This window comes from Eretmochelys imbricata, chromosome 6 (genome assembly GCF_965152235.1).
Source record: "Eretmochelys imbricata isolate rEreImb1 chromosome 6, rEreImb1.hap1, whole genome shotgun sequence".
Taxonomy (NCBI): Eukaryota; Metazoa; Chordata; order Testudines; family Cheloniidae; genus Eretmochelys; species Eretmochelys imbricata.
In genome coordinates, this window is record NC_135577.1 from 57176325 (window position 1) to 57188642 (window position 12318).

Sequence of the window (12318 nt, forward strand, 5' to 3'; positions counted from 1 at the left end):
GAGCTGACATCCTCATGAGTTGCAAAACTGAGGTCTTGACCATTTGTGGTCATAAAAGATTCTCTGGTAAAAGTAATGGATCAGTCCGGTATCCTGATCTGACTGTATTTTGACTTCGGGCAGTTACATTCTGCCACCTTCTTCTTCCCTGTCTCTCCTAAACTGTTATGTGCTATTATTGTGTAATGTTAAATTGCTTCTGCATTTGAAGTGCAATGCAGTGAAGTGATTCTGCACTGCATTCTGCAGTGGTGGGTGGAGTGCTTTTATATAGTTTGCAAGCACTTTGGGATGAAAGTGCTATCTACATGTAAAATGTTGCTGTTGGCTTTGAATACATTGACGCAGAAAGCAATGTAGAAAACTACTAAACTATCAGGAAAAACTTCATGTAGCTGTGTGGACAATTTTGTTGCAAAAGTCAAGTTCACAACTGGATTCTGCTCGGGAGGAGTAAATTACATGAGTCACCTTTCATACTAATTTTCCCCACTCATCTCTTCCTCAGTTCAATATTTCCCTGACTGCCAAACAGGTGAGGTCACACACACCAGTACAGTGCATCAGTGGCCATATTAGTGTGTAATGTTTTGATGACAGGAAGAGTCAACAAGAGACTCCTTTGGGAAGCTTTAGTTGGTGGCAGGATTGACTAGATGCAGGGAATATTTCTTTTGTAGTGTCAGGGTTTAGTGAAGTTCACTGAAATTCAGTGTGAACTGTGCAGTTTTCCCTTAGCACTTGAAAGAAGCATCCTAAATGTACATAGCCTCTGGGCAAGCCTTCTATTCATTCTCAGCTTCTGGAAATTTGTTCACTGTGCGGAAAGGAGAGAATCCAGCCCACTCCATACAAGTTTGACTGTTGCCTTTAATTTGATAGAACAGTTTCTTATACAATGCAGTGTGCAGCAAAGTATGATTTCCTAATAAATATATCCCTGAGGGCCCACTCGTTCCTTTCCTCAATATCCCTATCCCAAGGCTCCTGAATCTTAGTAAATGAAGAGTATTCCTTTGCTTTGAAAGTGTCACATTCCTGGCAACATCAGTTGCTGGAAAAATACTGGAACTGTTTACATCTTAGAATCACAGTATCTTTCTGACACCCTCTGTTTTTTCTGCTCCTTGTCAATATGTCTCCATGAGATGTGCTATGGAGCTTTTCTGGCATGGTGATGATCTATTGGGGCCAGGGATTTTGAGTGGTATAAAGTTTGGCTGTGTTCTCAGAGAGGTTGGAGCCGGAATATAAACGTTGTAATAGGAGAGCATTCTTCTCTGTCTCTCTCTATTATAATATTTGTATCAGTGAATGCTAGAATTAAGATTGCAAAGGAGTCTTCACTATAACTCCTTAGTTTCATTTAGGCATAGCTTTCCATATTTGATCTCAGCTTAAACATCTGTACTCTTGGAAAATTTCAGAGAAAATCAGTTCAGCTGGTTTGTGTACGAAACAAAGACTTTTCCAGCTGTAAAAAGAAAAGTTTGGTTTACTTTTAATTTGCATTCAGATAACTGAAAAACAGCTTGAAGGTGTAAGTCAACCTCTGCTAGAGAAGTAAAATCAAGCCAAGTTAAGAGGAGGAAGATTTGGGGGATTTTTAAAGTAAAGTGCAGTAGGAAAGTTTTCTTTTTGTTCATTTGGGGTTAAGGAGGATACCATGAATGGCATGAAGTACTGTAGACTGTTGGGCCTACTCTGCCTCTCGATAGCAGTTCTTGTGTCAGAACTTGTTCTTCACGAGCAGAGGAGAATTTATTGTGGGAGGCTGCCAGGGCTGCTCCTCACTCTGACGATATTGTGCGGGTTGTGCGCCCGTGAGTGAACGCTTTTCACAAAGCGATCACTCCATATCTGACCTATCAGTCCTCATCCTCAAAGGAATCACCTGCACAACACCTTTAATAGACAAGCATGAGAACTTAAATTCCTAATTTTGCTAGACACTGAGGGTATGTCTACACTATGAAATTAGGTCGAATTTATAGAAGTCGGTTTTTTAGAAATCTGTTTTATATATTCGAGTTTGTGTGTCCCCACAGAAAATGCTCTAAGTGCATTAACTCGGCGGAGTGCTTCCACAGTACCGAGGCAAGCGTCGACTTCCGGAGTGTTGCACTGTGGGTAGCTATCTCACAGTTCCCGCAGTCTCCGCTGCCCATTGGAATTCTGGGTTGAGATCCCAATGCCTCATGGGGCTAAAACATTGTCGCGGGTGGTTCTGGGTACATATCGTCAGGCCTATTATGCTATGTAATTTGCATAGTTTTTCTTGTCTGCGTAGTAAACGCTGGCATTTTTATCTGTTTGAATAATCAAAGTGGTGCTTTCTGTGCCGTCTTGGTTGCAAAGATTTGAACTGCTTTTTGCTGAAGATCCAAAGTCTGGGCCAGCTCATGCTCTGTTGAGATGGTTGCAAGGCTGACCAACCTCTCCTCTGTCATTGAGGAGTGTAGATGTGTTTTAATTAATTTCAGCTTGGAGAAGCTGGGTTCTCCACTGGCAACTGTTACAGGAAGTGTTAGAAGTATGTGCAGAGCAACAAAAGCATTTGGAAAGAGGATGGTCATCTTATTTGTGCACATATATTCCAGAACAGCCTTTGGAGTTGATCCTGCTGAAATGTATCTTGAAAGGGCTTTCAGTTCATCACCTAAATCACTTGCATCAATATTGTGCATGTTATCATATGTCAACACTGTCTCTAGTGCCCTGCATTGCTGGTGTAGGCCTTCTTCAGGTATAGTAAGGAGTTTTGGAATATCATACAACATCTCAAATATACTGCTTTGTTCCTTGAGCTGCATGAAACATTCTTCAACTGACTGTATTGCACAATCTAGCACCTGGTTAAAGAATTCAACTTTGAATTGTTGTTTGGGGTCTCTTATGGGATTATCCCATGCCTCGTAATCAGAATGTCATCTTCTTCGGTGACTCTTGTATTCTTGAATGGGTGGGAAAATAGCTTCAGTGCAAAGTTCCTCTGCCAACTTCTGTGTACTCTTCAGAACATTTTGAAATCCCTCATCTGACCGGTCTGACTTTACTTTGTCCAGTTCTGCCATTGCTCCAGATATATCAAGGTTAACACCTTGGAGTCTCTTGCTTACAACATTTATTTCAAACAGTATGTCATGCCATAACACTAAGCCACACAGAAATTTGAAGTTATGTACGTTTCTGGTGATTCCATTTCCGTCTGCCACTGTTCTCCCATGAACAGTTCCTGTCATAGCATTATCCTCCATAATGGCAACTGTGGCATCATCTATCTTCCCAATTTGATAGGCTTTATCGCCTGCACTTGACTTTCCCATCATGTGGCACTCAGTGGTTTCAGTGTCAGAGGATGTTCCCAGATGTTGCTTCAAAATTTGCCATCAGTGAGTTGATGCAGAGAAAAATACATAGAAGCTTTGAATTACATTAAAAAATTCATCAGCCTCACTAGAAGCTGATGCTGCGTCACTGACTACCAAGTTCAATGAATGAGAACTGCATGAGACAAAAAAAAGCTTGAGGGTTTAACTCTCGGATCCGTGTCTGCACTCCTCTGTTCTTTCCTCTCATGTTGGCATCATTATCGTAGCCCTGATCTCTTGTGTCAGCTATCGCAATTCTCGTATCTTCCATCTTTTTAAGAAGCACATTTGTCATCCCAGCTCCTGTAGTATCATCAATGTCAATACATTCTAGAAAATGCTTTCTGACATTGCAGGGACATTTTCACTAGGTTCTGTTGTTGTTACAAAACATACCATTAAAGTCATTTGTTCCATATGGCTGATGTCAGGTGTGCAGTCCAGAATAACAGAGTAACATCTTGCTGACTTCAGATCTGCCACAATCTTCTGTTTGACTTTTGTTGCCAGTAACTGTATGATCTCATTTTTAATTGTTTTTCCAAGGTAGTGGTGTGTGTACATTTCTTGGGTGGTGACTCTTCTTAGATGCTCTTGGAGTACTGCATCAAACTCAGCCATCAGCTCCACAATTTTAAGGAAGTTTCCATTGTTTAGCACATACAGCTGATCTGAAGTGCCATGCAGTGCTAGGTGTTGAGTAGCAAGCATTCTCACAATGGCAATGAGCCTTTTCAGAACATTTTGTCAGTAAAGAGACTGATGCAATCTTCTCTTGATGCTGATCATCTATGATGACCTTTAACCTTAGTCTCATCTCAAGCTCTTTCCACCTATGGAATGCTCTCTGGTGATTTGCTGCCTTCTCATTGCATGCCAGATTTCTAGCCAGATTTTTCCAGTCCTTTGTTCCTGTAGAACCCAATGTGGCTGGAACATTATACTGGAAGAGTTTGCAACAAAAACAGTATGCAGCATTCTGGGTTTTTGAGTACATAAGCCATGGCTTCTCCACTTTGCTACCATTGGGGATTTCACGCCAGTAATGTGTTGGATGGAAACTTCTATCTTCATTGTCTTTGAAGAACATGAAGTTTTTTTTACTTGCTGTAGTCCATGCATTACAAGGAAGTCCCTCAGGCTACTGCTCAAGTGGGTCCACAGTCCTGGATCATCTAGACTTAAGGAACTAAACTCAGCAGCAGCTGTTTCTTGCACCTCCACCACACGTTTCTTTGATCTACACTTTTCTTCAGGAATGTGCATGGTTACATCCATTTGAGATGGAGATATGGATGCTGCAGTAGCTGCCAGGTCACCTGCACTCTTACTGACTGGAAGATCAGGCATCTCCTCACCATTCACATCCTCACTGGGGCCGGAAGGCTCACCGTGAACATTTGTGTCTATGTATCGCAGGAAAGTTCCTTCCTGCTTAGATAGAAAAGCTTCCTTTGCTTTCTTTCTTTCTTCTGAATGCTGCCCCAGAGGGGCGTTTTCTTTCGTTCATGACTGCTGTTCTGTGCCAGCTATAGTGGCTCTCAACACTCAATTGAAGGGGACAAATAAGCAGGCTGGTAGCAGGGCCTGAGTGAGGGAAGATATCAGTGTCTTAAGAGCGTAGCTGGCTCCTACTACTTCAGTTGACTGGCTGTTCTCCTCAAGTGGGTTCAGGGAAGCAACAGGAAACAGGAAGCTCCCTGGGAAGCTGGTGTTAATCAGTCCAGGCTCCTGGGGGTGCTAGAGAGGTACATAAGAGGCTCCTCCTCCTCTCTCTCCCTGCAGCTCCTGCTGCTTTCTGTTATTCCCGCTCACCTTTTCTCCTGCCTGCCTGTTATGTCTCTTGTGCCCTCCTTCCTCCAGCTCAGCACTCCACCATCTCTGTGCATCCAGAACAGAGAGAATACATATGTACCAGCAGCAGACAAAATTTTCTACACTCTGGGTCCTAGTGGCGCACCCCCCCCCCCCCACCCCCAGTCTGGCACTTGAGGCAGCCACCTCAGTTCGCCTCATAGTAAGGCCAGCCCTGAACTCCAGTGTGTTCCACGTGAGCGTTTATCTCTGGCGGAAAACTGGCATGGTCAGCTGGGAAGATGGTATGTGAACAGTCCACGCTGTGTAAACAAAAAGAGGAATTTCAAAAATTCCCAGGCCTTTAAGTGTGGGAGAGAGGCATGCCTGTGTACCTGCAGGGCAGCGGAGTTCAAACCGCTGACCAGAGCGGTCATGATGGGCATTGTGGGACATCTCCTGTTAGGGCGACAAAAGCAAGCACATTATATACGCTGTGGGGGCATCGCAAAAAGCTCTGTGTCGCTCATCAAGGTGTTTTATTTTGTCAGCGTAGCAGGGGAGTTAAATCAGCGGAGGAGCATTGTTGTGTGTACATCTCCACTGCTTTATCGATGAAAGCTGATTCTTGTCAACAAAACTGTGTAGTGTAGTCAAGGCCTAAAAATCATGGTCTCAAAAGGGCAACTTGTTTTATGGCTCACAACAATTGATACTATTGCTAACCCTTCTTTGTGTATGACTGCAAAAGTGTTAATTGCCCACTTCATTTTAAGTGATTTCTTACAACCTGCGTTAACCCCTTATGCTTAACAATCGGTCCCACCTTGTGTTTCGTTGTGACATTCTAGTTACTTTGTCCAGACCTGAAGAAGAGCTTTGTGAAGATTGAAAGTTTTTCTTCTACCAACAGAAGTTGGTCCAATAAAAGATAGTACCTCACCTACGTTGTCTCTTCCATTAAAATGGCAGCCTCATCCGGTATGATAACATCTACTATAGGGGAGAAATAGACCTGTTCAAAGAGTTAAGGTGTTTGAGAACTAAAATTATTCATTATATAGGTATAATATTTGTTTACAACATATGTCTGTTGTTTTATATGGTCTAAGACAGGTGACACCTCTTAAAATTATTTCTCTAGTTCTATTTTGCATTTAACGGAGATGTCCTTGGAGGCTCTTGGGTTGGCTAAAAAGGAAGTACTGAATAGAACGTTGTAAAGTGTAATCCCCGGACCCAAGATAACCTTTGAATGAGTTTCTGTAAACAGTATTGTGTGTCTGAATGGTAATCAAGTTTAACATCTTTTCAGCACATGATACATGTTCTTTTCAAATTCTAAAAGCTGTGGTATTTTGACTGGCTTTGCAATTTCCCTTTTGAGCTTCCTCTGACGCCAGAAGCTCAGTCAAGCAAGAATTGCAGGAGTCTCTGGTGGAAATTATAGCCTTTCAAAATGTACCATCAAGACGTGATTGTCATATTTTAATGTGCTCTCCCTATTTTCTTGAAAAGATATAAACTTGACTTTAGGCATTTGGAGTCTGATTGCTGCTCTGAACAAAAAAAAATTCCAGGTCAGTTTAGGAAGGGGAAGGAGAATTCAGATTAATAGTTGTCACAGGCTTTCAAGCTATCTAGTTTATCATCTGCTAGTATTAGAACTTCAGGTTATCCAGAGTTAATCCTGAAGCCCTTCTGAAGGGTGGATAGATAAATAAATAAATCACTTCCCTCCAAAAATCAAATACCCAAGTGTTCTGTAGGTGCTTGTATTTTTGAGCTGAGAGCCTACTGAAGGGGTAATAGGAGATTCTGGTAATTTATTATTTGGTTCAGGGATTTCAAAGACTAATGTGCTTCTTTATATTTTGCCTCCTGGTGCTGCCTCCGAAGTAGGGCAGTCAGAATGAAAGGCATTACAGATGTTAACCCTGATGTCCTGGTTAGATTGGAACTTAAATTATTATGTTCTGCCAACCGGAAATTCCACCTGCATTTTCAGTTGGATACATGATTAGTCTCCTCTTCATGCTTTAACTCATGTAATGTTTCTGTGCTTAGGGAAACCACTACTGGATTTCATAAGAACATAAAAATGGCCATACTGGATCAGACCAATGGTCCATCTAGCCCAGTATCCTGTCTTTCGATATTGGCCAATGCCAGGTGCTACAGAGGGAATGAACAGAACAGGTAATCATCATGTGATCCATCCGCTGTCACCGATTCACAGCTTCTGGCAAACAGAGGCTAGGAACACATCAGAGCATGGCTTTGTATCCCTGCCCATCCTGGCTAATAGCCATTCATAATAGCCTATGCTCCATGAACTTATCTAGTTCTTTTTTGAACTCCGTAATAGCCTTGGACTTCACAGCTTCCCTTGGCAATGAGTTCCACGGGTTGACTGTGTTGTGTGTGTGTGTGTGAAGAAATACTTCCTTTTGTTTGTTTTAAACCTGCTGCCTATTAATTTCATTTGGTGACCCCTAGTTCTTGTGTTATGAGAAGAGTAAATAACACTTCCTTATTTACTTTCTCCAAACCAATCATGATTTTATAGATCTGTATCCTATCCCCTCTTTACTAATCTTTTTCCAAGCTGAAAAGTCCAAATCTTATTAATCTCTCCTCATATGGCAGCCATTTCATACCCCTAAACCATTTTTGTTGCCCTTTTCTGTACCTTTTCCAATTCCCATATCTTTCTGGAGGTGGGGCAACCAGATCTGCACGCATAATTCAAGATGTGGGCGTGCCATGGATTTATATAGAGGCAATATGATATTTTCTGTCTTATTAGCTATCCCTTTCCTAATGATTCCGAACATTCTGTTAGCTTTTTTGACTGCCGCTGCACATTGAGTGGATATTTTCAGAGAACTATTCACTATGACTCCAAGATTTCGTTCTTGAGGGGTAACAGCTAAATTAGACCCCATCGTTTTATATGTATCGTTGCAATAACGTTTTCCAGTGTGCATTACTTTGCATTTATCAACATTGAATTTCATCTGCCATTTTGTTGCCCATTCACCCAGTTTTGTGCAGTCCCTTTGTAATTCTTCACAGTCTGCTTTGGACTTAACTATCTTGATATAAGATACTATTGTTATATCATCTGCAAATGTTGTCACTTCTGAGGTGGCTTCATTTCACTTTGGCTGATGTAATCTTTGTGTACTCTGTATAAATGGGGATGAACGGTGCCATGTAAATACAGTATGATACATGGCATATTAAGGTAGAGACTTGCCTTGATTCAGGAAAAAATGAAAGCAGCCTCTCTCTGTTGCGCACGCACACACAACGTGAGGGCTTCAAAACAGTTTAAGCTATTGAGGTGGTAAAATAGTGCTGCTGAAAGGAGCTAGATTGCTGGCCCAAGTTTTCATCCACTCAACAGATACAGCATAATTAGTAGCAGTGCAAGTGTTTCCCATGCTGCTCCTCCAATGTGTCTCAAATTATTAGGAGGAAGTGGCTTAGCCTCTGATGCATACAGTCTTTGCCTCTCTTCTGAGACAGCTGTCAAGGATACCAATGGTTTTAAAAGTGATTTATTGTGAAGTTGACATTTGCCAGCTACAAACTGGGACCCTTCAGTTCATTTCATATAGGCCACTGAAGAACCGTCACATGGTGACGTGTTCCTAGAGTCATAGAGTTTTATGGCCAAAAGGCACTACCAACTCAGATAGTCTCATCACTTGTATATCACAGGCCACCAACACCACTCAGAACCCGCACGCTAAAGTCAGCAACTGCAAATAATCAAAGTATAATAGTCCATAGGCAACTAGACTGCTTTGAGCCGTAGGCAGACAATTTTAGGGACCAAGGCACCCCAGTGCCCAAGGTCCCAGCAATGGCAAGGAAATAACTGAGAGAGAATCCTGGCAAATGACCTGTACCCATATGCTACATAGGAAGGTGAAAACCCCCACAAGGTCACTGCCAATCTGACTGGGGGAGAATTCCTTCCTGAGTCTAAGGGAGGCTGAGTCTTGCCCTTTACCCTCACAAGTGACACCATCATACAATTGCACTTATAAACTGATCCAGCTCTCTTAAAATTAATTAAGTTGTTTGACCCCAGAACTCCTATTGGGAGGGTGTTCCACAACCTCACCCCTCTGATGGTTAGAAATCTTCTAATTTCCAGCCTGAATTTTTTCATGGACAGTTTATATCCATTTGTTCTTGTGCCAATGTTCTCCTTTAGCTTAAATAGCCCCGGTATATTTATAGAGAGTAAACACATCCCCACTCAGTCTTCTTTCTGCTAGACTAAACAAGCTAAGTCTTCCCTCATAAGATAGGCCCTCCATTCCCCTGATCATCTTAGTAGCTCTTCTCTGCATCTGTTCAGTTTGAATTCATCTTTTTTTAGCATGGGTGATTAGAATTGTACACACTATTCCAGATGAGGTCTTACCTTGTGCCCTGTACAATGGCATTAATACTTCTCTATCTATACTGTTAGTGCCTTGCCTGATACTTCCTAGGATCACATATGCCTTTTTCACAGTTACATCACACTGGTGGCTCATTATCCTGAGATCAGCACACATACCCAGGTCTCTCTCCTCCTGTCATTTCCAGCTGATGAGCCCTTAGCTTGTAGCAAATTCTTATTATATCCTATGTATGTGACCATGAACTACGTACTCTTGAATTACTTGCTGTTTCTGTACTCCAGTCTTAAGTATTTCGATCCTCCTCTGTATTGATGATTCATCCCAACTTGGTAGTATCAGCAAATTTCATTAGCGCACGCCAACTTTTTGTGCCAAGGTCATTAATAAAGATACTGGATAAGATTGGTCCCAAGACTAATCCTTGAGGAATTCCAATAGTAATTTCTTTCCAGTCCAGTAGTTCCCCTTTCAGCAGTACTCATTGCCTTTTGCTCTTTAGCTGTTTCCTTATCCTCATTACATTTCTTATACTGAGTACCATCTTCCCTAATGTAACGAATGGTTTCCCATGTGGTACCATGTCAAACGCATTATTGAAGTTCAGGTACAGTAAATCTTGCCTTATCTAAAAAAAATTATTTTCTCAAAGAAGGAACTAGTTAATGTGGCATGATCTATCTTTGATAAATGCATGTTGCATTACATCCCCTTGACCACTTACCTCCATGAATTATTATTCTTTCCTTCACAATTTATTTTTTCTCTCTGACAAGAAATTAAAAGTAGAATAGATGCAAGTAACATTCTTTCTGTTTGTTTCCCTCACTTGCTGGAGGGCAAACGAGTTTGCCCAGTTCTGGCTCTTCCTCCAATGAAAGCTGTACTGCGTGAACAGTGTCAGTTATGTAATAGACTGAATAGGAATTAGAGAGACATGGATAGCCTGTTTGATTTCCTCTAATACAAGAGCGAACCCTGTGGGGAGGGAAGAATATCTCATTCAGATTCTCCCCAGTACTCATAAAAAAACAACAACCCACAGTGTGCATTTCAGAAGCAAATTTCCCATCAGGACTGTTAAGGGGACTTGGCATGGAAATTTAGCATCATACCAAAAACAAATTTTGTTTTAACCCTGACTACGTTTTCAAGATCTTTTAAAAAATTCTCTGTGTTGCTTTCCATTGGTTTAGAAATGGGACCGTTTAGTGGCTTTGTGTGTGATGCTTTGTCTCTGCCTTGAAGCTTGTGTGTCCTGCTTGGCAATATGAAGACCATTGTGAAGTGAACTAGCCACTTTTGTCTTCTAGTTGTAGGTCCAATATTTTGAAGAAACCTCCCTTGCCACTGTCCTTTTTTTCTTCTATCGCAGTTTCTCCCTGCACAGAGACAGCGAGTGCTTTGTTTTGGAATCAGTGCCCACCCTGTGATTTAAGCCTGCACATCCGGCTGCATAAATTAATGTGTTCAGCTCACTCCCCATACCAAACACATAACCTCTTCAGTACCTGCTTTTTGTATTGCTTGATTGTACCTCTCTGGGACGAATGTTTCCTGAATGTCTTGTTTGGATGGGTCTTTCTGAGACATGCTTATCCAATCAACCTCCCCCTGAAATTGATCATAGATCTTAATGAAAAGGGTTAAAGGACTTCCTGAAAGGTGTTTCACTGAAGGTTTACCAGGCTCCCCTACCTCCTCGGAGCTGTCTTGCTGCAGAGAGACTTTAGTGTGCTGTAAGGATTATTTTTGTGCAGTTACCCTGCTAACTGCAGTATGAGCTGTGAAGGGAACTACAAAAGCCAGTTGGCAGACTATTTCTCAGTCTGTAACCAAGGAAACTGATGGCTGGGGTGTGCGTGGTGTGTGCGTATGTTAGATAATTGCAGAACGTTCGTGATGTTCTGAAAGTGTTGATACCAAAACCTTGTTTTTATAGCAAACAACCTTTGAGTGACATATTAAAGCGAGGTCCTTCCCATATATGTGTGAGTGGTGTCCTGACAAAAAATAGATGATCTCATAGTTCTCTTTGGAAAGATCAGAGGAATTAACCCCTGGTGTCCTGACTACCACAGACTGGTGTAATAGCAGAAGGCGCCTGGAACTGTCTGAGTAGAGTCAGAGAGAAAATAAATGTCATTGACAGTGGGGAAAATAAATTTTTCAGATGGCACTGGAAAGGGGATAGTCAGTATAGAGGAGAGATGCAGGAAATGAGTTCCAAGATGCCAAGAGCTGCAGAGGAAAAGGCTTCTTGCGCCAGTGTTACCAAGACTTAGGACAGAGAGGAGGTTGTGGCAACTGGGGAAAGGAGAAAGGAAGAGAGAAGCCTACCTCGAGGGATGATACTTGGTTGTGGGCATACTAGACATGACTAGATAGGCAGTCTGTGAGGTCAGCTGGAGAATGACTACTGTGATAGACCCAGGCCAGTTGGGTACAGCAGAGTAGTAGAAGGCAGATTATACTTGCCACTGGATAAGCAGTTTTCTGTTCCCTGACTGACCAGAGCAGGGACTGTTCCAGGCTAGGGTGGACACATGACTCCAATTAGCCTGCAAAGAGTCAGTTGAAGCTGTTAGACTAATGAGAACACCCGACTCCAATTAATCTGCAAAGAGTCAGATGAGACCATTAGCTAATGTGAACACCTGACTCTAATTAAGGCCCATCTGATACTATAAAAGGGATCACTCTGATCAGGCCAAGGAGAGCCAGGGAGC

General features: G+C 42.0%; 1 protein-coding gene across 4 annotated transcripts in view; it reads left to right on the plus strand.

The window, feature by feature from the left end:
• Positions 1-12318, plus strand: part of ALKBH3 (alkB homolog 3, alpha-ketoglutarate dependent dioxygenase) — a 55130-nt gene that overhangs the window by 22398 nt on the left and 20414 nt on the right. The window lies entirely within an intron of this gene.